This window comes from Lepidochelys olivacea, assembly GCF_965140295.1.
Source record: "Lepidochelys olivacea isolate rLepOli2 genome assembly, chromosome: 17".
Taxonomy (NCBI): Eukaryota; Metazoa; Chordata; order Testudines; family Cheloniidae; genus Lepidochelys; species Lepidochelys olivacea.
Window position 1 is genome coordinate 15,632,780 of NC_140427.1, and position 26,369 is coordinate 15,659,148.

The 26,369-nt window shown below is 40.9% G+C and overlaps 1 long non-coding RNA gene across 2 annotated transcripts; it reads left to right on the forward strand.

Moving 5' to 3' along the window:
- Positions 1-1,544: 1,544 nt before the first annotated feature.
- Positions 1,545-25,155, forward strand: LOC311532571. Of its 2 annotated transcripts, none has more exons than XR_014714407.1 (3): positions 1,545-1,617; positions 21,377-21,542; positions 24,024-25,155. It is a non-coding gene; the product is annotated as an uncharacterized lncRNA (long non-coding RNA). The 2 variants fall into 2 exon arrangements; XR_014714408.1 differs by having other exon boundaries at positions 1,550-1,617; positions 21,380-21,542.
- The last annotated feature ends 1,214 nt before the right edge of the window (positions 25,156-26,369 follow it).

A 26,369-nucleotide genomic window follows, 5' to 3' on the forward strand; every position in this document is an offset into this window, starting at 1 on the left:
CAGGTTATAACAAAAGAGAGTATTTAACTCCAGTGAACAGAATACAGGAAACAACTTACCCATCCATATTTCAAGCTTCTTGAAGCAGAAGAGAAAACAATCCTATCAGTTAATAAAGAACAAATCCAAAAGTAGGAACAATCCTGTAACCAAACAGCACATTACTGTACCTAAACCAAGAACTCTGCCAAGAGGGGGTGTATTGAGAAGAAAATAAGAAGAGACTGAATAGACTCAGTCTTTGCTTATGACTTACCATTAAGTGGAGGGAATCAATCCAGCGCACATTTGGCCAGTCAGGGTCCCTCTAAGATCCCCGAGAGCAATCAGCCTGACATCAGGCCATAATTGGCATTTTGGGCATTAGCCTATCATGCCATCAGGAGTCCTTCCCAGGTATAGTCCTAGCAGGACTGTCCCTGTTGATTACAATGGGACCTCAGAGGCTGGTCCAAAGTAATTTATGGCTCACACAATTGTATTAATGGCATGGATATTAAAAGTATCAACTTCTGGACAAGAAAATATTTAACTGGCTTGAAATTAGGAGGTACCTATTTTTCAATCAGTACAGTTACTTAATGGAAATCTGAAATCATTCCAAGAGAAAGACAATGGAAATGTAATAAATAACTATGTATTTTTTAAAAGGAGAAAAATTAAATGATCTATAGAAGGCATGGAGTAGTACACAGATTTTCTGTGAGACACTGGATTTTGATCAATTTTTAACACTGTATTCCTTTGAAGGAAAACACAATAAGAAAATATTTCGCTTATAGATGATTTTCATTGCAGCCACCAAATGTTAATCCTACTGAAAAGTAAATCATTATAATTCTATTACGCTTTTCATGATACATTCCAGGTACAGTTTGCAAGCCAGTAGGGAATGCAAAGTAATAAATCTCATACCTAGAATGGAGTAGTTTCCAATGAAGCTTTAAAAAACAAAGACAAAACAAAAAGCAGATAATCTCTTCAAATTCTCCCATGCTGCCAAGTAAAACACCAGAAAATGTTTGCATTGTCCTGTTGAAACTCTCTCCAAAATATTCAGCATGACAAAAATTAATAATGGTTTCTGTTTTATTCTTATGGGGCTCACATGCTGCCCCATTGAAATCAAATGTGAAACTCAGACGGAATTCAGTGAGGGTAGGATTGGGCCCTTGTCAAGGCTTGGTCAAGCAATGTTAACATAAAGGAGGTCTAAATTCACTGTTGATATTATTCACAATGAATAGGCCCACCAGATCAAGCTCTCTCATACTGAATTCTTGTAGCATCTTATATGCTTAGTGTGTGTTAAAAGATATGCCAGTGCTGCAGCTGTAATTAAGGTTTGTTGAGTTACTATTTCCATTATGAAGCCCACTTTTCAGGGTTTAATAAGTCTGCAGCTCCAAATCAGATCAGGTTGAAACTTGACATCCAAGTTATCAATACGGAGATACAATTTGTGCTCATCTATTTATCAAAAATATAGTTTATATCCACTCAGCTGTTGCTGAATTACAGAGGTCTAAAAAACATGGGTGTATTTTTTTTTCAGATGGTCTTTCAGCAGTTTAGAACTTAAACATACACTCAGGACGTAATTCAACTCTAATTTAGGTAAGTCTGGGCAACTCTCAGTGAAGTTAACAGGAGAGCCTCCTGTGTTTTGCTTGGACTAATTTAGCCCTACGTGCTCCTTATTTATTGGCAGGAATTCCTTTACATGGAATGCATCCTTTGTGGCACTTTGCCATTTTAAGCAATTTTTGCATGTTTGCTTCAAACACTCACCTGCTAATTCTTAGAGTAAGTAGAATCCAGCAGAATGAGTCATAGCATAGGCAGAGGTTAAGAGTTTGATCCTTCTAGCATTGTAGTCAATGCCCTTTAATTCTGTGATATCCTTTTTGAGATGGGAATGACCAGAGCCATATAGGGTGTAACATTGCTCTATATAATATTATGATATTTTTATGTTAAACTCAAAGTTAAGGGAGACAGAATTATATTATAGTCCAAGAAAAGGAGATGACTGACTAGTACTGGAACTGACAGTTCTGCAGCTGAGTGGAAGTGCTGTATATTCATGCACAAATAATGTATATTGTATGTGTAATTTATACATAAGTTCTTGCATATCTTTCTCCTCTATGAACACTGAGTATTCCAATAAAGATTTCAGAGGGCCACCTGCATGCTGGAGTCTGATTATAAATGACTAGCCAACCATCTTGATTTATCATATCAACCACAGCTGTCTTGATCTTAGCCTCACAGCCATTCTTTATTCTTAGTATGGAAACAGGAGTTACCTCCATCCTGGGGAAGAAATTGTACAACAAATAATTAAAATGAAACACGTGGGGGTGGGGGAAATTTCTTCTTTTTTCTACCAGAAACCAGCTGTATAGAATGTAAAAACAAAAGGAAAATATATCTAATATTTCTCTCTCTCTCTCTGTGTGTGTGTGTGTGTGTGTGTGTGTGTGTGTGTATATATATATATATATATACACACACACACTTTTATATAAAAGTGTGTGTGTATATATATATAGAGAGAGAGAGAGAGAAATATTCAATGTGTATTTAATATATATTTGGCACCCATTGAATTTAATAGGGGGGTGTGTGTATACATGTCCTTGACATGTATGTCCTTGACACTTAAGTCAAAGGTGTGTGAATTTCAGTGGGATTTAGGTACTTAACTCCCTTAGGCTCCTTTGAAAATCCCAGCATTTGCTGAAAGAGCATAGATATGGCCAGATCCTCAGATGGTGAAAGCTGATGTAGCTCTATTGATTTCAATGTTACAATACAGATTTAGACCAGCTGAGAATCTGGCCCTGGTAGTTTTCACCTTTTTAAGAGCTCAAAGTGTTTTTGCTTCAGCACAGAGACAGGTGAAGAGTAGAACTCCTCTCCTCACGAACAATCAAAATGAATTTCTTCCTCAGTCATGACAGTGATACCCTCAAAACACCTGACAGTGATTCACTTCTTCCTCTGTTAACCCAGGCATTCACTGAGTCCTATCTTGTTTCAATGGAGTCTTTGTGAGACAAAAGGTAGGTAGTAACAATCTAAATGGAGTGACAGGATGTCCTGATAAAACATCCAGGTGTTGCTTTCTGAACAGTTTTATGTACACAGTATTTCAGCAAACAGCAGCTCCAGAACCCCACCTTTGTAGTGGTCAACAGCATAAATGCAACTGAAGACTACTGCACTGAAACTATTGGCTATAAATCGGATGTGTATGTCCCAGTGTGTACGAGGGTATGCCTGGTGTGCCTGACACACATACTTATGAGACTTCAGCAAACCAACCAGAAGAATTACTCTGTATTTGTCAACAAGAAGACAAGCCTACTGTGCATGGTGATCTTCGTTGTACTAGAGCTCTGACAACACATTAGTTGGAATGTAGTTTCACATGTCCCAGTGGGGAAGGAATAAACAACATAAATATTGCCCCCAAAATCCTTTCAGGACCTTGTGTACGCTGGGGAAATTGACTGTCGGACCTATTCCACTATAATTTAGCTATTCTGGAATAGTTTTCCCATATGGACACCTATTCTGAAATAAAAGTGATTTGATTCTGGAATGTTAACTCTGTTGTGTGAATAGAGTAATTATTCTGGAATATAGTCACATGTATTCCAGAACAGAGTGTCCACAGAGGGAGCTATTCTGGTCAATTTCCCCGCCTAGCAAGTTAATCTGGAAATCATGGACACACTCAGTCTCACAGGGTTTTTCAAATGCATGTAATTTGAAAAATGCAACCAACTGATTTGTGAAGCATCTCCAGAAAAAAGGAGATGCAACTCTTACAGTATGACTTTCATGGAGACAAAACTCCTCTCTCAAGGCTGCCAGCACTCCTGGAATACAAGTCTGGTCGGGATGGTGAGTGAGATTTAGCCTCTTCTTCAACTATGCAATGAAATACAGAAGAACATTTAACAGTGTATTTCTTTTCTGTATTTAGATCAGTAGTAGCAGTAGATTTTGCACTATTAAGGTCAAGAGGAATTTTGCCTTTTACTTCAATACAAGCAGGACTGGGTCCCTGAAATCTTATGCCAAGAAAAACCTGGTCAAACCACTTAAAAATATTTTAAATATTTTAAACAAATCAAATGAGAAATGGACCTTTTACTACCTATTCTGTAGACGCATATCTGGCAGAGAACAAGGGAGCCAATGATTGTCTACATGATAACACCAACATGGATCTAGTTATCAATCATAATTGGTAACACAATTTATAGGGCATGATACTGCTCTTACACTCATGAGAACTAGAGTGTCTTTGTTGAAGTCAATGCAGTTACAATAGTGAGAGAGTAGAAAATCAGACCCAGGGATTTTATTTCGCGTTCCCCCCACTTGATACTGAGATAGCATTTATTGGCAATGCCTATGAAGGCTAACAATGTTAAAGCACAACAAAATGAGAAGGTGAGCCCATTTAAGTTGATAAAATATCTCAGATGTGTTATGTAATGTTCAATATAGATTTTGATTCAACTTGACCTTTAATGGAATTATCTGTTCTAGCCAGCTGCCAAATATACCTGCTCAATAATGTGTCCAAATTCATTAACCATTTTGTTTTAATAATATTTCATTTTAAAATTAAATTTTATCCACACATTAGCTTCATATTACTTATGCAAATATTGGCTTCATGGCTATATTAGCTATAATTCATTATTTTTCCCTACTGGCTCAGTGAAGGAATTTGTAATTTTGGAGTACATCCAGCATTTTTAATTGAAGATAGGGAAGTCTACATTTAGTTAAAATCATTTGCACATACAAATTAAAAACAATTAGCATATGATTCTAATATACTTTGCACACTTTGGGCTAGTTTGCGACTTTATCTGTACCCCAAATGAGGGGTAATGCATGGATGTAGGCATCCTAGGAGCAACAATGGCTCTCACAAGGGAAGGGAGGGAAGTATGGCTCTCACAAATGGCACTGAAGGGAATTAATCTGCTTATTGGCCCATTCTGCTCTGCTCATCTGTGATGGCTAGTAAGTTGGGGAAGAGCAGAGCCAGGATTCCATCCATTCCCCACGTCTTTGACCATGCACCACTTCCCTGCATAGGAAAAGATGGAAGTAATGGCTGTACCATGACTAATTTCCGCACATGCGCTCAGATTTGGTGATAAAGAGATGCCACCCCATAGACCAAGGGAGCCTCAAAGTTTTGTTGCCAAGTGGCAAAACTAAGGATACTAATGCTGCTGGGGTGGAAAGTTCTTGGGCATCTTCAATCAACCGCATTTCTTTGCATCTCAGAATTAACTTCACTTAAGATATGTATCAGTAAAGGGATATTGCAAATACAGGGCATCTGTAATGGTCAAATAATGTGTGTTGACAAAGGACCCCTTCTCCTCCTCTACACTCACCTCCATGCAGAATCGGGCCTTAATTTCTCTGAAATATTAAGAAAATCATTTTGAGCATATTTCTTTCCTTGTGTTCTAAATAGGCTTGCATGAATTAAGAACGTATGCATGTTTACTTTATTATGTCCCTAGTCACATAAGGACTCTGGGTATCTTCCCCATCTCCGAGAGAACAAGACATTTTAATTAGCCAATTATATTAGTAAAAAGCAATCTAATTTCTAGGTCAAACAATAGTGTGGCACAGATATTAAAATCAAATTAGTAAGATGTACCAGTGTTTCCCTTTAGCATGCAAAAATGACCTCCTGTGCAGATAATCAGCCTGGTTTCTCTGAGGTTATCTGTGGCAATGAAAAACACAAGTGCAACAAAATAATGAGCATGGTAACAGGTATATGAATTACTCCCTCCCGCCTCTCTGCCTTCTAACCGTTCAGATTTATAGAAGAGTATTCATAATGTCTTTTTAATTATGTTTTAGCATGCTTTAGAAAAACCTATCAAATAACCCAAAATACTGACAAAGGAGAGGAATGCTGCTCTTGCGGTTATCAGACTGGGGCTCAGATCTCAACATTGCCATTGACTTCCTGTGTGACCTTGGGAACGTCACTTGATCTCTCTGCGCCTCACCTCCCCAGCTGTAAAACAGGGATAAATATTTCTCCTGCTCTCTCTCTCCATCTTGTCTATTTCAAGCATGAGAACTGTGGGGCAGGGAATGGTGCACTGGTATGTATTTGTGTAGGAGCTACTACAAGGAGCTCTGATCTTGACTGGGACCTCTGAACCATACTTGAGTATAAATAATAAATAAATAAATAATCCAGGCATTTACAACTTACTCTGTCGAGGCAGGTGATTCCTCCCTACATCATGGCTGGTATTAGCTATTGCAGCTGTCATGTGTTGGGAATACACAGGAACACTAAAGCTCGATCAGCAACACAGTGGGTGAACAAGAGGGCTGTACTGATGGACTGGCCCAGTTCAATCACTCCAGGGAGCCAGTGCCTGAGAACAAATCTCCCTACCAATGTCCTTAGGAGCCTTGCTATAATGTATCCTGACCCTGTGCGATGACAAGTGGCAATGCTGGTCAGTGCAGCATGTTGCTTTGTCCAGTGAATGTGCAAATCTTAAGCCACCCGTAAGTGGGGCCCAGAAAGCTGCCTGAGGAGAAGTGCAAGAATTGTGTAACTGTTCTTTTGATGACGATGGTTAGTGTTTGGTAAATCAAGTCCTCAGCTTTATTCCAGTGTCACCCTACCTTCACCATCTGCTTGCTATCAATAGGATCAGTGACTACAGCTGCCACTACGTTGAACCCCTCATCGCACACACCATTTCCATTACAAACCAATTACAGAACCTTCTCCTTCAGTATAACTCATGTTTCTATTTGCACCAGTACATTCAATTACTCCGAACTCATTGAGAAATAGTGATTACAGGTAAAATCCCTGTATTGCTCTTTCCCTCAGAATTGGCCTTTTTAAAGATACCCATTGTTAGAGGGCCAGATCATCAGCTGAGGTAAATTGTCATCACTCCACACCAGCTAAGGCTTTGCTCCTTGACTTTCACAGTCAGGACTTCAGGATTTGACCCACTGACTTTTAAGAGAGAGTTTTGCATAAGTAATAATGGAGTGAAAATTTCAGGATTTGGTCCACAGATTGTAAGATCTTTTGGGAAGTGACTGTGTTGTGTCTTCTTCTAACTTAGCATCTCTAAATAACTATACATAAGTATGTATGTAAATATGGTATGAACATTATTATTATTGAGTTTTTATCAACAGAAGAAAACATTGTTTTACCATTTCTCTCTAATGGAAGAGTTTGATCCTTCATTCTAAAATATAAAAACAAAATAAAGGGGGAGATGATCCTGAAGCCTTGAGTCGGTTTTTATCTGTCCAGGTGATACTCTCACTGAAGTCAATGGAAGTTTTGCCAACTTTTCTAAAGTGACAAGCAATTCTGCAAGTCCCATTTAAAACACCTCACAAAAGCTAGATCCGTAGAAAATGCTGAACACCCACTGTGTGAAAATCCAGCACTTTGAAGGTATCTGAAGTTAGGAATCCAAAAATAGAGGTATACACAATGACTAGTCACTTTTGAAAATTACTCTCCAAACTAAAACTAAAGGTTGGGTTTTGTTGTTGTTGTTTGTTTTTTTAAAGTTCTCAACAAAACTAAAAACTTATTCCTTGCTGCTTTGTGCCAACAGTCTCTGTTCCACAGTGGTATTGCCTGACAACGGTGTGCAGCAAACTGAATCTATTTGAAACGCAATCTGGATTTGTCTGAATAAGACATTTATCCTTCAAAGGCCAGGGCAACAGAGCACTAGGCCTCTGAAAACTAACAGATCAATTGTGCTTAACCCTTGAACTACGAATCATTATTACATCTTCCACGGGTTCTAAGGTGTAAAACCTCTTCTAAGCACAACAACAACAAAGTCTGCCATACAGTAGAACAGCCGAAGTGGAAGAAATATGTTAACAACTACTGTAATGGGCAATTGCCTGCAATCTCAAGATATACAGCCCCTATTTCTACAGTGCACCATATGCTGCATTAGCTTGATCCTCAAAGTAAGGTTTTTACTCAGATGTGAAGTAATTGTTTCCCTAACAACACATGACATCAGGGAAATGCCCAAGATTGATACTGACACATTTCTAATCTGTTCTAATGTATAAGGTGAATAATTTCCTTAAATGATGTGGTAGCTCTTAAAGGTGCAGTCCCTCCACAGTTCTGAAGCCAAATTTAATCTATATTACAAATTACTGTTCCAGAGCTAAAGGGATAAATTCTGCTTCCCTGCTTATTTGGAATAACGTATTCCAGCTGTATTTATTAAATTGCTGAACTGAAAGTCTGAAAGCACTTATAGTCAAGAAGAGCATTGATAGCAATGCAAAACGTCCCCATTGCCATTCTGATGTAACCATGCTTCACGTTTTCTGTTATTTTTCTGAAATGAATGAAGTTGTAGATATTCTTTTTCCTGAAGGAGCACAAGATCCTTTTATAAATTTCCAGTCCAGTACTCCCTGCTCTAACATCATGCAGTATGCCACTTAGCCAGCCGCCTTACTGTTCACATAATAAATGAAAACATTAGGGTTATGCACTGGATTAAACCAAATATTCCAGCAGAGACTGATTAAAGACCTCTCTTCTATGATCCCTTACTGCCAAAAACACATACAGAGAGAGATCCAAAGTATTTCTGAAGGTCACTGGTCTCCCAGCACATGATCTTTTGGTCATATGCATCTGCTCCTGCTAAATACCTATCATTAATATTTTTAATTGACTGTTTCCGAAGATGAATTAATATTGGTCTCAATTCTAAAACCATAAGATCTTTTTCAGACAATGGCAGTATTTTTTACACCCACTGGAGAACACAAACAAGAACATTTAAACGTACCGTAATCATTTCTTCAGTAATTTGCTAGGTACTATAGATAAATGATTCTAAATTTACAGTTCACTATATCCTCAAGAAATGGACATCATTGCTGTATTTCACACGAGAGGCTGACTTTTCCCCTTCCTTTGAACCATTTTATTTGTAAAGCAGTCACTAAGAATTTTCCTCTGTTCTAAAAGGTGGCCCTGAGTTTGCTGCATTTTTATTCTGGTCAACTCAGTCCCTCCTTCAAGTCATAATGGTGGCACAGATATTAAAGACTAGTGCTTATGATCACCCATGCTTACAGTTACTCACATAACAGGACGTGCTGACAGAAGCATATTAAAGAGATAGTAATCACTTACTTCTTTATGCTGGGTTCTTTATGTTTGAACAATCTTTCCCTCACTTTATAGGGCACTTGCATTTTGGACATTATGATATGTGTAGGTTTTGAAACCCGATGGCTTTAAAAAATGTTCTATCGGAACCCTTTGCACATATTGAAGTATAAAGATTCTGGGCCAAATTCTCTAATGGTGTCAGTTCATTATTAACACCAGCTGGGAAGATTACCCTTTGTATGCCAGACATGTTAGCGCAGGCAAGAATGCACTGGTATTGAGTTTAACCACTGCTTGCATGCAGTCAATAACGGATTAATCAAGAGAAGCACCTTTAAGGAAGTCCCAGCCAGTCAGAAGAATGGCATGCTACTCACAATCTGAGGTCTAAAGGTTGCAGGAAGTAAAGTCCAAGAAAAGTGGGGTGTCCTCAGGTTTCTTCAGTGGAGCATAAACTAGGAGGTCAAGGGAAATAAAACGCTATGGGTTCAAGCTGCACAATCTGGATCTCAAATGCTCCAAAATTCAGCATTCAGCCCTCTGATTTGGTATTGAATCCATCTCAGTATTTAGCTACAAAGTGTTTTAACAAAGAATGCTAAATTACATGCAAGTCACATTAAGAACAATCAGTCCCATATGATAGGGAACCTAATAGTTCATAAATGAGATGCAAATTCATTTTTACGGGTGCACTATAATAAGCCAATTATTTCAGAGCTCTTCAATTATGCAGTTTCAAAAAGCAGAATTGCTTTAAACTTTTCTTTTCTTTTTTTTTTTTTTAAAGAAGCAGCTTTCGGTTTTTTCCAGATCTTTCAGGGGGAAAAAAATACATCTGCACTGCAACCAGCACAAAAAATACAGGCCAAGTCACCAGCATGAGAAACACAAACATAAAAGAATAAGCCAGCTGGCAAACCACAAACATAGCAGAAGTGCAGACAATGGGCCATAAGTATCCCCATCAATTAGAGACACTCAGTAGCCCATCCTATTGCAAATTGCTATAGCTATTATGATCTGCTATCTTAACACTATGGAACCTTTGCAGCCTGATTGATATATTGGGTATGTGTAGAAATGGTGCTGTGGAAATAACTATACACAATCAAAGAGGCCTTCTGCAACTTTTGGCATTCAAGTCTGGAACAGAGCTCATTTTCCTTTACAAAAGGTAAATTTATGACTGCCAGTAGTCTCTCCCTCTCCTTTCTCAGCCAATGGTCTTGTATAAAGCAAAATAATAACCTTACTACATGACAAACAAACCCAGCCCATATCTATATTCTGTATCCTTGTGAGACAGGTTCGGCCAAGTGATCTACCCCCATAAGGAAGCCTTTAGCATCCTCTTGGCTTCACAGTAGCAGATTCATCTCAGTAAATTACATATAAATACCCTCTTCATTTTAAATTAGGCCTTGGGCTGCCTTCTCACAAAAGGCCCACCAACACTGAAACGTTCTTATCTGAAACCTCTTGCACTCTTGTGGTTCAGAGAAAGTGAACCTGGAGAATGTTCATTTTCAATTTGCAAAACCAAAACCTCCTCCTTTCCACGGTTGACACTCAGATTAGTCCCAAAGCGCCACACAACTTTTGTGTCCCTTCATTTTTATTACTGACAGTTATTGACATTGGTGGCAGAGGGAGAATCTGGAACCTGAGATTACAGAAAGAGTTATCTGAAGTGAAGGAATGAATCCCTCAACATTTTAAGGTCTGCAGAAGTAATTTTTGCACATGTTCTTCATTGTGGTGCTTTGTCATATATAATGCTCCTCTTTTAGGCCTTGGCAAGTGCAGAGTTATGGCCTGCCTCCCCACCTCTGTCATCCATAGATCTCAAAGCGCTTTCCAAAGGAAGTCAGTATCTTCCACTGAAAGTCCACGGAGTTCAGCACCTAACACCCACAAGCCCATTTGCTACATGCAAACTTTACTCTCAGTGCGCTAGACAAGATAACAAAATCAGTCTCAACAGGAAGGAGATCTGAACCGAGTTTGCAGTGTTACCCTCAGTTTGTTCCACTGATCATTCTTATTATCCGTATTACCTGGGAGCCCTAGGACCCCATTGTACTAGGCTCCGCACAAACACAGAACAAAAAAAGAAGCTCCTTACCCCATAGAGCTTACAATCTAAGCGAATCCAGCCTGATCTTTGGTGTAGCCTTTAACGCTGAACTGAGTACACCTATCCACAGTAACTTGAGAAAGGCCTAGCTCTTCATTACAAATACCCCAATTTTCCAGCTGCAACATGCAACAGATTTGGACCAAATTAAGTGTGCAAACAAAACAGGAGTGAGGTCAAAAATATGAAAGCTGCTCTGTGTTACAACCTGGCTCAGGACCCCCTGTATGGTCCTCAGGAAACCCCTTTGCTGGGACCCACATGCTTCCAGGCCCCCTGGGTCTGGAACAGAGTCTCATCGCTGTTTCTAGCTCTGGGTCTATAGGGCACACTCCCAGACTCAGACATTTTGTCTCAGTCCAGCCACCCTAGAGCCCCAAATCCAGAGACCCTCCTTAGTTACTTACACGTCTCCTCAGAGTTCCACCTGGGCTGTGGGCTTCTAGTATAACCCTGTCAGGGACAACATGGCAAGAAGCCAAGGAGCACATTTCTCAGCAAAGGAATTTTTTAACACGGTGACTTCACTCTTGAAACCCACGAGAGTTACAGATGTTTGGAAACAAAGTCCTGAGATATACCCTCCCCTGGTCGGAGCTCACCTTGTCAAGCGTGTCTGAGGTTCATCAGTTGTTCAGGCTTGGCAGAGTCCATCCTGTCCTCTGTGTCCTGTAAGTCCTCCTTACGCATGGCAATGGTCAGCCAAGCCCTCTCTCTAACTCCGCACAGAGCAGAACCTTGGTCTGAAATACAGCTGCCATCTCTGAGACACAGAATCGTAGAACTGAGAGGTCACCTAGTCCAGTCCCCTGCACTCAAGATGGTCTACATAATATGTAGGCCTATCCCTGACAGGTGTTTGTCCAACCTGCTCTTAAAAATATCCAGTGAGGGAGATCCCACAACCTCCCTAGGCAATTTATTCCAGTGCTTAACCACCCTGACAGTTAGGAAGTTTTTCCTAATGTCAAACCTAACCAACCCCTGCTGCAATTTAAGCCCCTTGCTTCTTGTCCTACTCTCAGAGGTTAAGGAGAACAATTTCTCTCCCTCCTCCTTGTAACAACCTTTGCTGTAGCATGCTACAGATCCCCCAGTCATACTTGCCCCTTCCCCTGCCCCAAGGACCCTGTGTAGAAAAAAAGTGGAGTGGGCTGGTAGTTGAATGTGGCCTTAGATTGCTCTGTGATGGCACTGGGCGTTAGGTTTTTGCTGAAGGACTTTCTCAGGCAAGGCAGCTGACTGGAATGCAGTACAATAGGCTGCCTTCGGGCACGTCCAGGCTTGTGCACTGACAGTGCCTAAAACAGGTCAAGAGAGAGTTCATAATTTGACACACAGCCATATCCCACGGTGTCGCTCCACCATACATTATCAGGAACGCCAAGGGAGCAAGGCAAAATTATAACAGGGCTGCTTTAAACTGCTTAGATTTTGCAAGAGGGCAAGACAACCTGATGCCCAGGTTAGGAATTATTTAGTATGACAGATGGGCCTGAACCAAGTTGCCTCTGAACTTTGGAAAACCAAAACCCAAATCTAACTCTACAGGCTGGGAATGATCTTTGTTTTTATAAATCTCAGCACCACCCACTTCTGAAGGGTCTGAAGTTTGGGATGGAACTTGTGGCTTGAGGCCATCTCTGTTTAGCACAGAAAGCTGACATAGGGAGCTTTAGAGAAGGACATCTGATGAGAGCTTTCTTACGAGCACATTCGTTGAACCTGCTCCCATTTGACCTTCTGAGACAGAGTAATTTTAATAGATTCTGGGCTCATAACACTGTAAACTATATTGTGAATACACACATCTGTCTTGGGTAAGAAGCTTAAAAATTTTCCCCCTGTAGCCAACGGGCAGTGCTAGCCATAGCTTTATTTGCAAAAGGTTAAATATTCCTTTAATTGGATTGCTGGCATTTAAGTGAACAGCAGAATATCTTTCAGTAGTGTCCCTTTTATTTGTGACTGGAAAAATGCCTAGAGAAATGCCAAGGGAAGATTTCATTTTAATAAAAAAGAAAAGCTTAAGATCCCTTTGGAGTCTTATGTTACATCTTAAAACTACCATGAACTAATGAATTTAATCTAAAAGGTCCCCAACCACAGGCTGGAGAGAAATTGCAACACTGGCATCGCTTAAGCAAGTTGACTTTCTCTGTGTGCTCTGTGTTAATTGCCATATCTTTGTCCTTGCATTTCTAGAATAAATACAAACAAATACATAAGAAGATTTCAGTCTTTTGAAAAATTATCTAAATGAGAACTACAACTGCCCTACAGCAGCCTACAAACACTTCACAGCAGCATTCATGTCAGAGGCTTGTGCATAAATAGAGCAAAAAGAAAATCTCCACCCTTCCTCCCATGAGTCACTGCTGGGAGAGGGAGGGGGAGAATTACACTCCAGAAATCAGACTGCCTGGAAGAAAAGTTTCCCCCGTTAGCTCATATCAGGGTCAAGTTAAGGACCCAGTTCAGTTATCACAGGTATAACAAAGGAAGCATTGTATGGGAGTGGTTAATTTAAATGTTACATCCCTTGGGAGCAGAGTGGGGATGCATAAAGAGGAATAACAGGGTCTATAAATCGCCATAAGTGACCTTATTCAGGTTAAATTATTAGGACCTGTTGTCAGATGGATAAAATAAAAGGCAGCTGCTGGAAAGTGGATTGGGTTTAGCTTTCCATTAAAAAAAAAGAAAAAAATTTGTTTCAAGTGCAGGGTTGGTAATTGTGCAAGTTATAAAGTTTAATGTCAGGTTTGTGGAGAAGCAGTAATTGACCACAGTGTAATTGACTGATCTACTTTAAATGGATTTATTGGGATGTATAGAATGAGATAATCAGAAGAAATGCAGGGATCCAGAGAGCAAACGGAGAGGCAGGCTCAGTACTGAAGGTCTTTACAGGTGCCTTAAGGAGTATCCTATCCTAACAGCTTGTAGGATGGCTTAGCTGTGCTACAGAGAAGCCACAGTATGCTCAAGCTCAGAAGGCAGCTCAATGGAATGTAGGACCGAAGGATTTGTGCAGCATCAGATCCTCTTATCCTGCCCCAGTGTTCCCTCAACTCTGCCCCCCATAAAGCAGAAGGAGCCCCCACACCAAGGGGGTGCATACAGGGGGTGCACACACACCCTCAAATCAAACTCTTCCCCTTCACACAGCAGAACAGTAGCGGTACAAGGGAGTGGATTTGCCTCATTAGTATAACTACAGTATCTGAAACCAGTCGCTGAACAAGAACAATTTTACACACTGGCTCAATGGCAATTACAGAGACACCAACTCTATCTTCCCTTCAAGCACTCAGGGTCAGAGAGGGGGAAAAACACAACCTCAGACATTACCAGTATTGTCAACTTTTGCATGTCACGTTTGGTGCTTTTCTTAAAACCTCATGGCTGTGGAGAAAACCTTGACCCCGATGCTCAGAAAGACACAAAGGAAAATCAAAAAGCACCCAAAATGTAAGATTTTTTTTAAAAGAAATCTTATGATTTTTAAACCAATCTCATGATTTTTGGACACTTGCAGCTGGCAATAATGAACTGCTTAACTTGGTCATCCTGTGCCACAAGGCAGGTTTCTCCTTCTCTCCTCCCCAAAGCAGGCCACAGGCTTGGGACATAAGGTCCCATTAGATAGCTCCAACTGCAGCTACAAGTCAGGCCCCTTGCGGAGATATCAGAAAGGCCCTGACCACAGGAAAGGAAACCTGGGAATCATCATTTGGAACCAACAACCTCCATTTTTCTGTACTACGGCACTGGCTCTGTCCCTTGAGCTGTGATGGTTTGACTGGTAGCTGTAGGGACTAGTCACCTGGGTATTTTTATATTTATAATGAAGTTGCAAGCTGCTGCTTTTCACCATCATCCTGAGTCCTGTTTTATTGAACATTGGGCCTCAGCATCTGCAGAAACAACATTAGAAATAAATGGGAAAAGTGCCCAGAAGCCATTGAAAAGTATTACAGGTTTTAGCAAGAAAATGCTCATGTTATAAAGAATTTCACTGTCTGTTTTGTTCAGCCTAGAGTAAAACATGCCCCTTGTCATGAATATGTTGTGATACATGCTGATGAATCCTGATTATCTACAGGCAACACCCCCAAGCCTTCAGATAATGAGAGCAGCCAGCCCAGCAGTGGCCTGCGACCTGCTGCCTGGGCAGCAGCAGGGTGGTGATCGGTTCCAGAGCTGAAGGAAAGGAGTCCGGGGTTAGGAGCCTGTGAAAGGGAGACCAAGATTCAGGGAGGGGAGCAGTCTATCTAAACAGTCTTATTTATATCCACGAATCTTTGCGAAAGCCTTGAGGTTAAAGCACTTCCGCTCAAACGCTCCCTTCTCTGTCCCCCAACCCCCAATCTCCTCCATGCCAGATATCGGCAGAAACACACAGCAGGCTTTCCTGAGACCATTCCTTGTATGGAACATCCTTTGTCTTTAACTGAGGACACAACCAGGCTTTGGATAAGTGAGTTCTGGAGCATTGAAGGCAGCCCTGTATTTGAAATAAAGTGTTCATTACTTTGGTTACCCTGCCATTCGTGGTGGCCAAAATTTTGCTCTAAGAAACATGTGTGCACATGTAGACAGAGCTAACTAGAGTGAGGTCAGTAATTGTTTCGCTGAGATAGACTGATGAAAAGCACTGTAGAATCGGCTTCCTTCCCCCCCACCCCCCCACATGGGTTGCAGGAGGTTTGAAAGAGGCTGAGGGAGTGGAAAGCAAACCACGTGTTATTTTTGGGAGAGTGACACTGCCTGACCAGCTCCACGGCGTCAATTATACAATGCAATGGATATTAGATACATTATATACATATCTGTATCATACATATCATGTAAAATGCCTTACATAGTATAATTGTTTATATTTGACATTTAGTCTGATTATAAGAGACTAATTTTAAAATGTGTTTGCCTTGGGTTTTGTGTATCGATATTCTACAGTGGAAATTAAAATAGTTAAGTTACAAACCCACCTCAAGAACAATAGTGGCTTATATTGGGAATGCCAGCAGACCAGTAACCACAAAAGCACTATAAAAGCACAACTCAAATACAAAATAAAAGAGGTGGCCTTTTTTAAAAAAGGTAGAGACAGTCATACACTTTTGCCTGAGGGACTGAGGTAATTAAAGCACCTCTGGTCATTTTTAAATGTTCATTTTTATTTAGAATGAAAGTTTGAGTAAAAGCAGGGTGACAATAGTGACCCATACTGGCAAGTGCATTGTCATACATAGTATTGGACAGTGAATAGGAGTTGGTTTGCAGACTGGACAGCTGCCTGTTAAATGCTGCAAACCCATTAAGATGGGGACCCTAGGTCACATCTTTTTCAAATCCTTCCCATTCTTCTGTAGCTTTAAATTGCAAGACAGTTCAAAGTAACAAGAGGGTTTTTTTCACCCCCATCACTTTCAACTTTTCACTTCCCTGTTATAGATGACTTTTGCCATGGGCCTTGTAAAAACATCCTTCAAAGGAAATGTGTTTGAACTCCTGATTTTAAATTCCATGCTGTATTGCATAAGATCAATGTCTATCTATTTTCTATGGAGAACAAACACAAAGGTTTGTCTGCATGGAGGGTGGGGAAGGGACACTTCCTTAATTTAATGTAATTTATGTCTCTCTTGCTGCCATAAAGGAAATGGATCTCTCCCTATGCACCTAAGTAAAGCCGCATTGACTATTAATAGCCAATTAAAGGAAAACACAACTCTAAATTTCTTCTTCATGTGATTACAATGATCTAAAAGGGGAAGTCATTTTAGTACCATCTGAAATAACCAATTGTTTTCTGGAGACAAACCCGCCAGTACTAAATCAATCAACTGACTGAATCACAAACTTAATTGCATATTAATGCACCAAAAAATGATGTAATGACTATCTTGTTTATTTTGTTCCTCTCTTCTAAGCTTCTATTTGTTGTCATTAAAAGAACCTGGTTGTACTATCTATGTATTGCTCACATAGGGTGCTGTACCTTTTCTTTAGGTGATGTCTGCTTTCCAGAGAAGGACATGGATGAGAGTGAACTGGCTGATAGTCAATCTCACAAATGCCAGCACTTTGGGGAAGGATTTCTAGGCTGTGACAGAAGTAGTCTCTGATACTAAAAGGATTTGCCACACTTGACAATTTGAGGGATGTTTGTGGAATTCCTCGGGGGAAAAAAATGAATAGCCCAAAGCATACGTCCAGGATTTTAACTTCCTAGCCTCTTGCTGGATAGATCACTTTAGGGACCATATAAGCTTTTGGGGACAGGAACCAAAAAGCGTCTGTGTTTTTGTTCTGTGTTTGTACAGAGCCTAACACCTTAGGGTCCTGGCCCATGACTAGAATCCCCAGACGCATCCACAAGACAAACAATAAATAATAGACTCTTATTGATACCTATTTTTCTGTAAAAGAACAAAAAAATCCTTTACATTAAAAATCAATGTTAACATGTATATTAACACACATCCCCAAAAACTTACAAACACACATGCCTCCTCCCCCCACATCACACACACACAGAGACTTAAAGTTTAAAATTAGGGAGCACGGGCTCTGCTATGCAAAAAATATGCAGGGATATTCCCAAAGAAAGAGTCATCTTTCTTTGATGTGTTCAATACTTCACATTGTATATGCCTCACCTTCAAGAACATGATGTACTGTGCCATACATCATCGTCTAATTTATTGACTCATAACGACATGGCACACACTGTAGATCTCTGCCCACTGTAGATCTACCTGTAGATCTCTCCCGTGCCAATCTTTAATCTTACAGTTTCCAAGCCAGTGGCTCTGCCTGTGTGCCCGTGGTGGCATGGTTTGCACAGTGAATTAGATTCACGCAACTCACCTAAACATCCCAACACTGATTTTCCTAATGACCGCGTTCATCCTCAGTATTGGGCTAATCAAGAATGAGAATCAAGTGCGCTCACTGACAGCAAGACCCTTGTGAAGCTGCCAATTAGTAGTAGAGATGGTTCAAAGCAGGAACACTCCACCCGGATCCCCCCAGACGGTTGAATGCAAATGAATGCCCCTCCTGGCTTTGATTTTGCCAAACAAAAAAATCTGTCTGGAGAAATTTTCCCAAGCCAAAAGTACTCTTGGTTTAGTCCAGTGCTATACCTCCCTATGGGGCAGGAAATATTTTAGTCGCCATTTTACAGGTGGGGAAGCTCAGGCACAGGAAGATGATGTGACTTGCCCACATTAACTTTATGTGCACAAACACTTCTCCATGGGGATGGAGGGGGAGGGAGGCAATCTGCTTCCTGATTTTGCCCCACGTCCTTTCACATACCGGCCGGCTGGAACACTTGCAACAACCCAACTCATCAGCTTGGTGTGTTTTGGCTGCTTCCAATACTAGACCTTCTGGGCAAAGAGGCCCTGAGCCACAACCCTTATATTAAAGAGGGAGGAGGAGGAGGAAAGGGGAAAATAACTCAGAGATCATTTGTTCTAGATGCACTAGCATAATTAGATCAACTGGTGGGACTGATGCCTGCGGCTTCTGCATAGCTCAGCCATGTTAAACCATCTCAAGCAACACTTCTTATACTCACAAACCGGAATAGAGAGCAATGCGATATTGGGGGCGGGAGGGGTCGCACTTGCTACAGCAGGTTTAAAATTACGCCCCAGCTACCCCATGTCTCAAAGAGACTGATGCTTACAACGGTATGTTTATTCCTTGGCCAGGATTGAGCTCTGCGTCTAAGGGAAAGTGCTATTATGCTCAGGTTAAATTGCAATATGTAAAGATAGTGTATTACACCGGTATACTGGCTTCTAGACCATGTTGCATATTTAGCAAAGGGAAGCTGGGAGAATCAGAAGCCACTGCATACATTATGAGCTGCAGTGCTTATGAATGGAGGAAGTAGCCTTTCAGGATAACCACATGGCCCTGTAATGCATTGCTGGCCAAACTCCCACTGGAGTCCATCAGCACCAGCAGTCGCTAGAAGCAGTCACTGTAAGGATGTGCTCTGGCAGGGGCTAAGCTTCCTGTCTCCAAGAAGCTCATGACCCAAAATCACAAGCTGGTATAGAAGTGAATTGCTGAAGGCCGCCAGACCTTCCCCTCCCTCAGGGCCAGATCCTGTGCTGGGATTCACATAAGGCATAAGCCAGGAGAGTCCAAAGGTAGTTTAACATTGTGTGTGTGCCATGCAGATTTTGGGCGGCTTGGAGGCTAGCGTGACCTTCCCCCTACTTCCCAGCATAAATTAGAGCAGCCCCAGCAGGTACTTTACCTTACAGCAGCTTTCCCATAGGGCTAGTTGTGGTCCTGCCACCAGAATAGCAAGAGTGCAGAAAAGCCCTTCCCACACCCAGCCATTCCTTCCACATGTTCCTTACCTCAGAGGTGGTGAAGGGATGTCTGCGTCACCCCTGCTCTGGAGAAATTCTTCAGGTCTGTTTCACACCAACTTTGTCCCTGCTATGACACCGTAAGAAGACCACAGCAGGGTTCTCATTATTCACTGCCAATGTATCATTGCACTTTACATGTATACCATTTGGCATTGAGTTTTTTACCAGAGCATCCCAGCGTGATTTTTTTAAACATTAAATTACATCTCACAACATCACAGTGAGGATTACACCTATTTTATCAATGGGTATTCAGAGGCACAATGGGTATGAATGGGTATTCAGAGGCACAAAAGGTGGACAGGGACTTGTCCGAGGCTATGTATGGAGTTAATGGCACGGCCACGGGAAAAACCCAGGAGTTCTTAAAGTCCCCTGCTCTAACTACTGGATGATTTTTCTTTTGTTTCACACATAGACTTGTCACTAAGTTTAATCACACCAAGAGATCAAAAAACTATTTAAAAATCACATATATGCCTGTTTCCTCAGTGTACATGTTATTGAGTGAACAAGAATTCTCTTGTACAGCTCCACTTAAATGGAAGCACACTGCCGAAATATCAATACTTGCTATGATTAATATTGCTATTTAAATCAGCAATGAATTGGGTTTGCACAAAAATAATTAGCACAGCATGCCTAGGTATTATTTGCTCCTAACTATATCAGAGTTCATTTCAATGACAGCACTATGTCACACCACATAAACAACAACCAATAATGAATAGCCAGAAATTTGTTACCTTAAAATATTTCCCTGTGTAATAGCCTGCGTTATGGTGGGATAACATTATAAACTGAGGTGGATAACTGTTTTGGTGAATTCATGGGTGGAGTTACTAACGTACACATCAACGAAAAGAATCCTGCTCTTGGGGCACTGAGTTTTTTTAAAAAACCTCATTCAAATTCTGAAGACGTAGGTTAGTTGGCTGGGTTTTCAGTATGAAGAATAGAGCTGGGTGAACAATAGATTTTTCTGTTTGCTGGCATTTCCAAACATATATACATACATAGATAAATGGTTTGGGTCAAATCAAATTAAGAGAGACAACTAAAACCTCTTTTTCCTCCCCCTCAGGGCACTTTGTCAATGGCACCTAAGTCTTGAAATATTGTTTTCTGACTGAAACTATTCAGCAAATTCATGTCAAATGTGCAAGTAGTTTTGGATTGGCTAACACTGCATTTTTTAATGCAGAATTTATTTGCACAAGTCTCCCATCGAGTGTGAGCTAGGGGTTAGAACACTGGGCTGTCTGTCAGGACTCCTGGCTTCTCTTTCCAGTTCTACCACTGACTTGTGCACGATCTTATTTACTTCTTTGTTATTCATTCAAGTTTGTTCTATTAGTACACATTGAGAGCCCAGGCCAATCTCTGGCTACCCTAGATAGATTCTTGTGGCACACCCAAACTCAGGCAATCCCCCACACACACACACTACACTGGCAGCAACATAAACATAACAAAAATGCAGTAAATCCAGCCAACAAAATCATCCTGAATTCCCCTCCTAGAGCTCCCCAGCCTTGCTATTCTCCTAACTCCTTTGAGCAAGTCATTTAACCACTCTGTTCTCCATCTGTAAAGCAGGGGGTACTGCCAGGACTTACGTGCTCACAGGAGTATCATGAGACTTCATGTACTAAGGATTTGGAAGCGCACTGAGATACTTGGATGACATGAGTGTTATGGGCTTCCTTCTGCAAGCTGCTCAGCGTTCTCTGCCGGGTCCAGCAAAGCACTAAGCCGACTGGTATGTGTAAAACAGCAAACCTACCTAGAACGGTTTTACAATAAGAGGTACAGTTAGACACAAGTGTCTAATACTTGTTCTGACTCGAGGGCATAAGGGGAAGCTTTTACTTTGCTCTCAACCATAGCCTTTTCTAGGCTGGCCCCTGATGGCACCTGTAACACTTGAGCTGATGAAAACAGCCTTACGACAAACTCGGAGCAGAGCAACACAGCCTCAGAAATATTTGAAAGATAAGAATTCACAGATTGTGTCACAAAAGCAAATACAAACTTCCTTATGCTAATCACTAATTATTAAAGACAAAGTTGGAAGTTAATTAATACCTCTTGCCAATATCTGTCAAATGTACATATATCTAACAAATGCTACAAACCCCCCACAGTATGCCCATAAATCAATCCAGGCAGGATTAACATACTTTGCATCTTTATGGTGTGCTACTGCCCCCCTGTGTAATAAACATTTCTAACAGCGATCCTAGAATCGAAAAAGGCGAGGCTGGTTTTCTTTAATGCAGAGCCGTTTGGGTATTGTAGCACTGTATGTCCCCACACCTCTGCACCGAAGAGCAAAATGAAAAATCAGATGACTTAATATTTCAGTGGAGGAGGACTTATTTTTTCACCTACCCAGAACAGTATTGCCCCTTCCTATTTCCTCCATAACCACAACAGGTTCACCTCTAGCTCTCAGGTAGACATGTACGCTATTTTGTGGTGTAGCCCAGAAAGCAACAAATTAGAGGACTCTTGGGGACAGTTTTTTCAGAATAGTTCAACTCTTATGTAGGGCCACAATGACCAGGGTCTGAGAGTGCTCACTCTGTTGAATGCTGAAACTTAACCAAAATATAAAAAAAATCAGTCAACAAATGTCACTTTAGGTGACTAAATGGGGACTGATCTCTTCAGAAACTCTGGTCCCCCACTGTGCGTTCTCAGCACCTGGAAGTCTAGTCCTGCATGAGTACAGGCTCACGAGAAGAAACGGTCCATAAAGCTTTATTAGCCTGTTTCCAAGGGTGATGAGCACATCCCATTGCCCACTGATATAGTTTGGTGCTCATTTGCCCCAACTCCACCAAGTTCCAGCTTATGCCAGCGTTCACGGTGTAGCCCCATTTATTAATCGGGGATTCAACAGGGGACCTTCAGAGCTAAAAGCATGAGCTGTTTCAGCTGGAGCTAAAAAGCCGAGGTTTTCCAAATGGGGGTGTAATTTTCATATTCTCGGGGACCTGTAACAGACACTCACCACACACTGATGCAGCTTGGGGCAGCTGGAAATGCTGTAAGAGCAACATCTAGAGGAAATAGAGTTCAAATCCTATCAACAGTTCAGTTTTTTTATTTTCCTCCCAAAAGATGCCACCACCAGACAGGTCCCGTCAAATGTGAACAAACTTCTCCATCTGACCACTGACTAATCAGCACATCACAGAATAAACCCTATTCAATTCACGACAGAAGCAGTCTGGTCTATAGATAACTAGTCTTTTTATTGTTGCATATTGACACATCTTGTGCATCTTCACAACTAGTATCCAGTTTCTCTGAGTGACAGCTACATTAAGCTGATAAACAGGTAAATGGGGACTATTGTACTTCAAATAAGGCTCAAATTAGGCTTGTTTGTTTGTTTCTTTGACCTTAGGTCAATGCACTTTCATTGCAATTAGTTCCCTGATAAGATTGCTCCTGCCAAGCAGCACAGCATGAAAATTACTCTATTAGTAGATCAAATTTCAGCTGAATTTTTTCGGGCGTACTGAATTCTGCCCTCTTGTTGAGTGATTGGCAAGCAGAACTCCTAGTATATCAGGCATGGCATTGACCAATGTGGTGAAATTAAGGCTATCAGATTTGGAGCAAAAAGGACACTTTGTTGTGTAATGTTGAGAGGCTTATCTAGCATGGGGTGGGGGCCATTTAGGAAGAAACTGGGCAATGCCATTAAGCGTAATGAGATTCGGAATTAAAACAGAGGGCAAATTCCAGTTAAGAAAAGGGAAAAGTTAGGCTGATCCTTAGCAATCTTCCTGACAATGAGATCTTTTATTTTATGGAAGAATCTCCCAAAGGAGATTCTGTCACTATTCCTCCCCTTATGCTACTTGTCTATTTATAGTGTAAGCTGGTTAAGGGAGGGACTCTCTCTTATTATGTGTTTGTACCATGCCTAGCACAATGGGCCCCTAATCTTGAGTGGCCACAACTGTGCAAATTAAACACCACCACCACTAAACGGAAGCAGAGATGCTCTATTGCCTGGCTCATTTAAAGCTATGCCAGTGAAGTACTTGAACAAAGATTGTTTTACAAAGTCTCAAAATTTGCATTTGGATTGGCTAATATTTTCAGTAACAACATTTGGGAGCCGAGGTCTACATAGCACCTCCACATTCGGGAGGTTTGTGTGTCTAGTATCGCATTTACTTGGAATTATTTAATGAAAATGCTTAACTTTTTTCCAATACAGAAGCCCAAATCCTGGTACCACTGAAGTCAATGGCGAAAACAGTGCCTGTGGTCCTCAACCTTTTCCATACCGTGACTCCACGTTACAACAGAAAAATGGATTGGGACCCCCTTTCCCACCGAACCATAAAGATTGGAGGGTAGTTGCAACCTCTGGGCCTGTTCATACCCCCGAGCTATGGACTAGGGGCTGGCAGCTTTCCAAGGAGTTCAGAGATCAGCCTAGGTGAGGCGAGAAGCTAGCAATAACCCTTTGCCCAGCAGCTCTCAATACAACTCTGCAGACAGCCCCAACGTGAATTATACTGGTATGTGCACAGCGTCACCGATTGCAACTGTAGTCGCAGTTGGTTGTTTTACTAATGGCCCTCCTAACCAATAGGAATATAGCAACTGTGTAGTAATCCAATTTAGCTCACATCCTCTGAACAAATTAACCCTTGGGTTGCTGTATTAAACTCACCAGGCAAAGCATGTATCTAACAAGTGCCAAAAGATACGAGGGCAGTCCAATACCTGCCAAACAGAAAGAGCTATGTAACTTCATCCATCAGATTGTAAAGCTCATCATTTCCATCCTCCAGAAAGGTTTATGACAGGATGTACAATTGATGTACGGTTACCCACAGAAATTTATTATTAAAACAGAGGTTTAAAAATATGCATGCAAAGGTTAAAAATCAGTTTTGTTCATGTAGAATATCTTTTTTTTTTTTAAGTATGAAACAGTCATTTGCCAGGTTTTCAAAGCCATCTGTTTTCAAAGCCTACCTTCCTTGTTGTTTACCACAGGCTGTCTATCTGTTTTAACAACCTCCAGTGGGATTTCACACACCTCATTATGCAAAAGTACTACTTATGCATTCACTCCAGCACTTGTCTAACTAATCTGCACTCATAACACCTTCCACCGAAGATGCAGCATCCCTCTTCAGAGGCTGCAGATCAAAAACAATAGTAGATGGTGTCATAGCAAGAGAAAACATAGCCTCCTGCGTATTACTGTTGTGATACAGGCCTGATCGGAGACTGCTTGGAGCTTATAAAAGAAAACAGCAAACACAACCATTCTGTCACAAGAGATTTTGCATTATGTATAAGATTAAAAGCTAGTGTTGTATTTTTTAAGCTTAGACAGACTATTCTTCATGGTCAAAAGGTTTTTAACCTTTGGTCTTTTAGGGCTTAATTCTGGCAAGGCGCTGAGCACTCCCAGCTTGCGCTGATTAAAGGCACTCAGTATGTCATTTTAACAACATATCACTCACAAGCTTTCCATCTGTACCAAGCGGCTCTGACCTCTGATAGAGCATTACACTGCTGTTTACAGCCTCCTTTCGCCTCCCACTGCTCCCTCCCTCCAGATATGTTCACATAATTGGCAGATCATTGACAACAACAGACCTTCAGGACTGCTATGGTCTGTCATGTCAAGGCCTGCTTGGGAACCCTTTAAACACACATCCTTGACATAAACCATCATGTTAAGAGCTTGCTGGGAGGCTTTATTTCATGGATTATTAACATGATAGACTATAATATCTGGAGCCGTTATGGTCTATCACACCAGGTTAGCTGCTGCGCATCCTCACTAGCTATGTAGAAATTTTTTAAAATTACCCCCATTGACATATTTGATCAGGTGTATTTAGAGGTTTCCAGGTTAAACGTCTCAGAATTCTTTTTAATTATTCCCCCCCGGCCAAATTCCCCCACCCCCACCCCCCAAAAAACAATCCACATTGTCTGGAAAATACTGAAGACCTCTTGGCATTTCTGTTTATTGTAACTCTAAAACTAAAAACAAAAATGGTTGCTGCCCAACTGATTTTACACTAAATTTAGTTTAGAAAGAAAAAAAACCTTTCTCCTGGACTAAACACTTGCAATTCAAGTTAGCCATTATAGCTCAGTATCAGGAAAGACCGAATTTTTAACTGCTGGGGTGGTGGTGGTGGGGGGATACCTTGTCTGTAGATAGCACTTTTCATCCACAGAGCTCCTTTGTAAAGTACTTTGAGATAAGCATCATCCCCCTTCTACACATTGGGAACTGAGACAAGAAGTAACTTTCAAGTTCATCTGGCAGATCCGAGACTAGAACCCTTGTCTGCCGAGTACCACTCCATCTCGCTACCCTCTGGGCCACACTGCCTCTCACTAATGGTTAACAAATGATTTCTTTTTTTCCTGATTTAGAAGGGGATTAACAAATTAAAGGTTGAATTAGGATTCGAGCTGGGTGACAATTTTTTTTTCCAGTGACAATTGCAGATTCAGCAACATTGAAATGTTTTGTAAATTCGTGTTGGTTTTGCTGAATTACTTGAGTAAAAATTAAATTTAA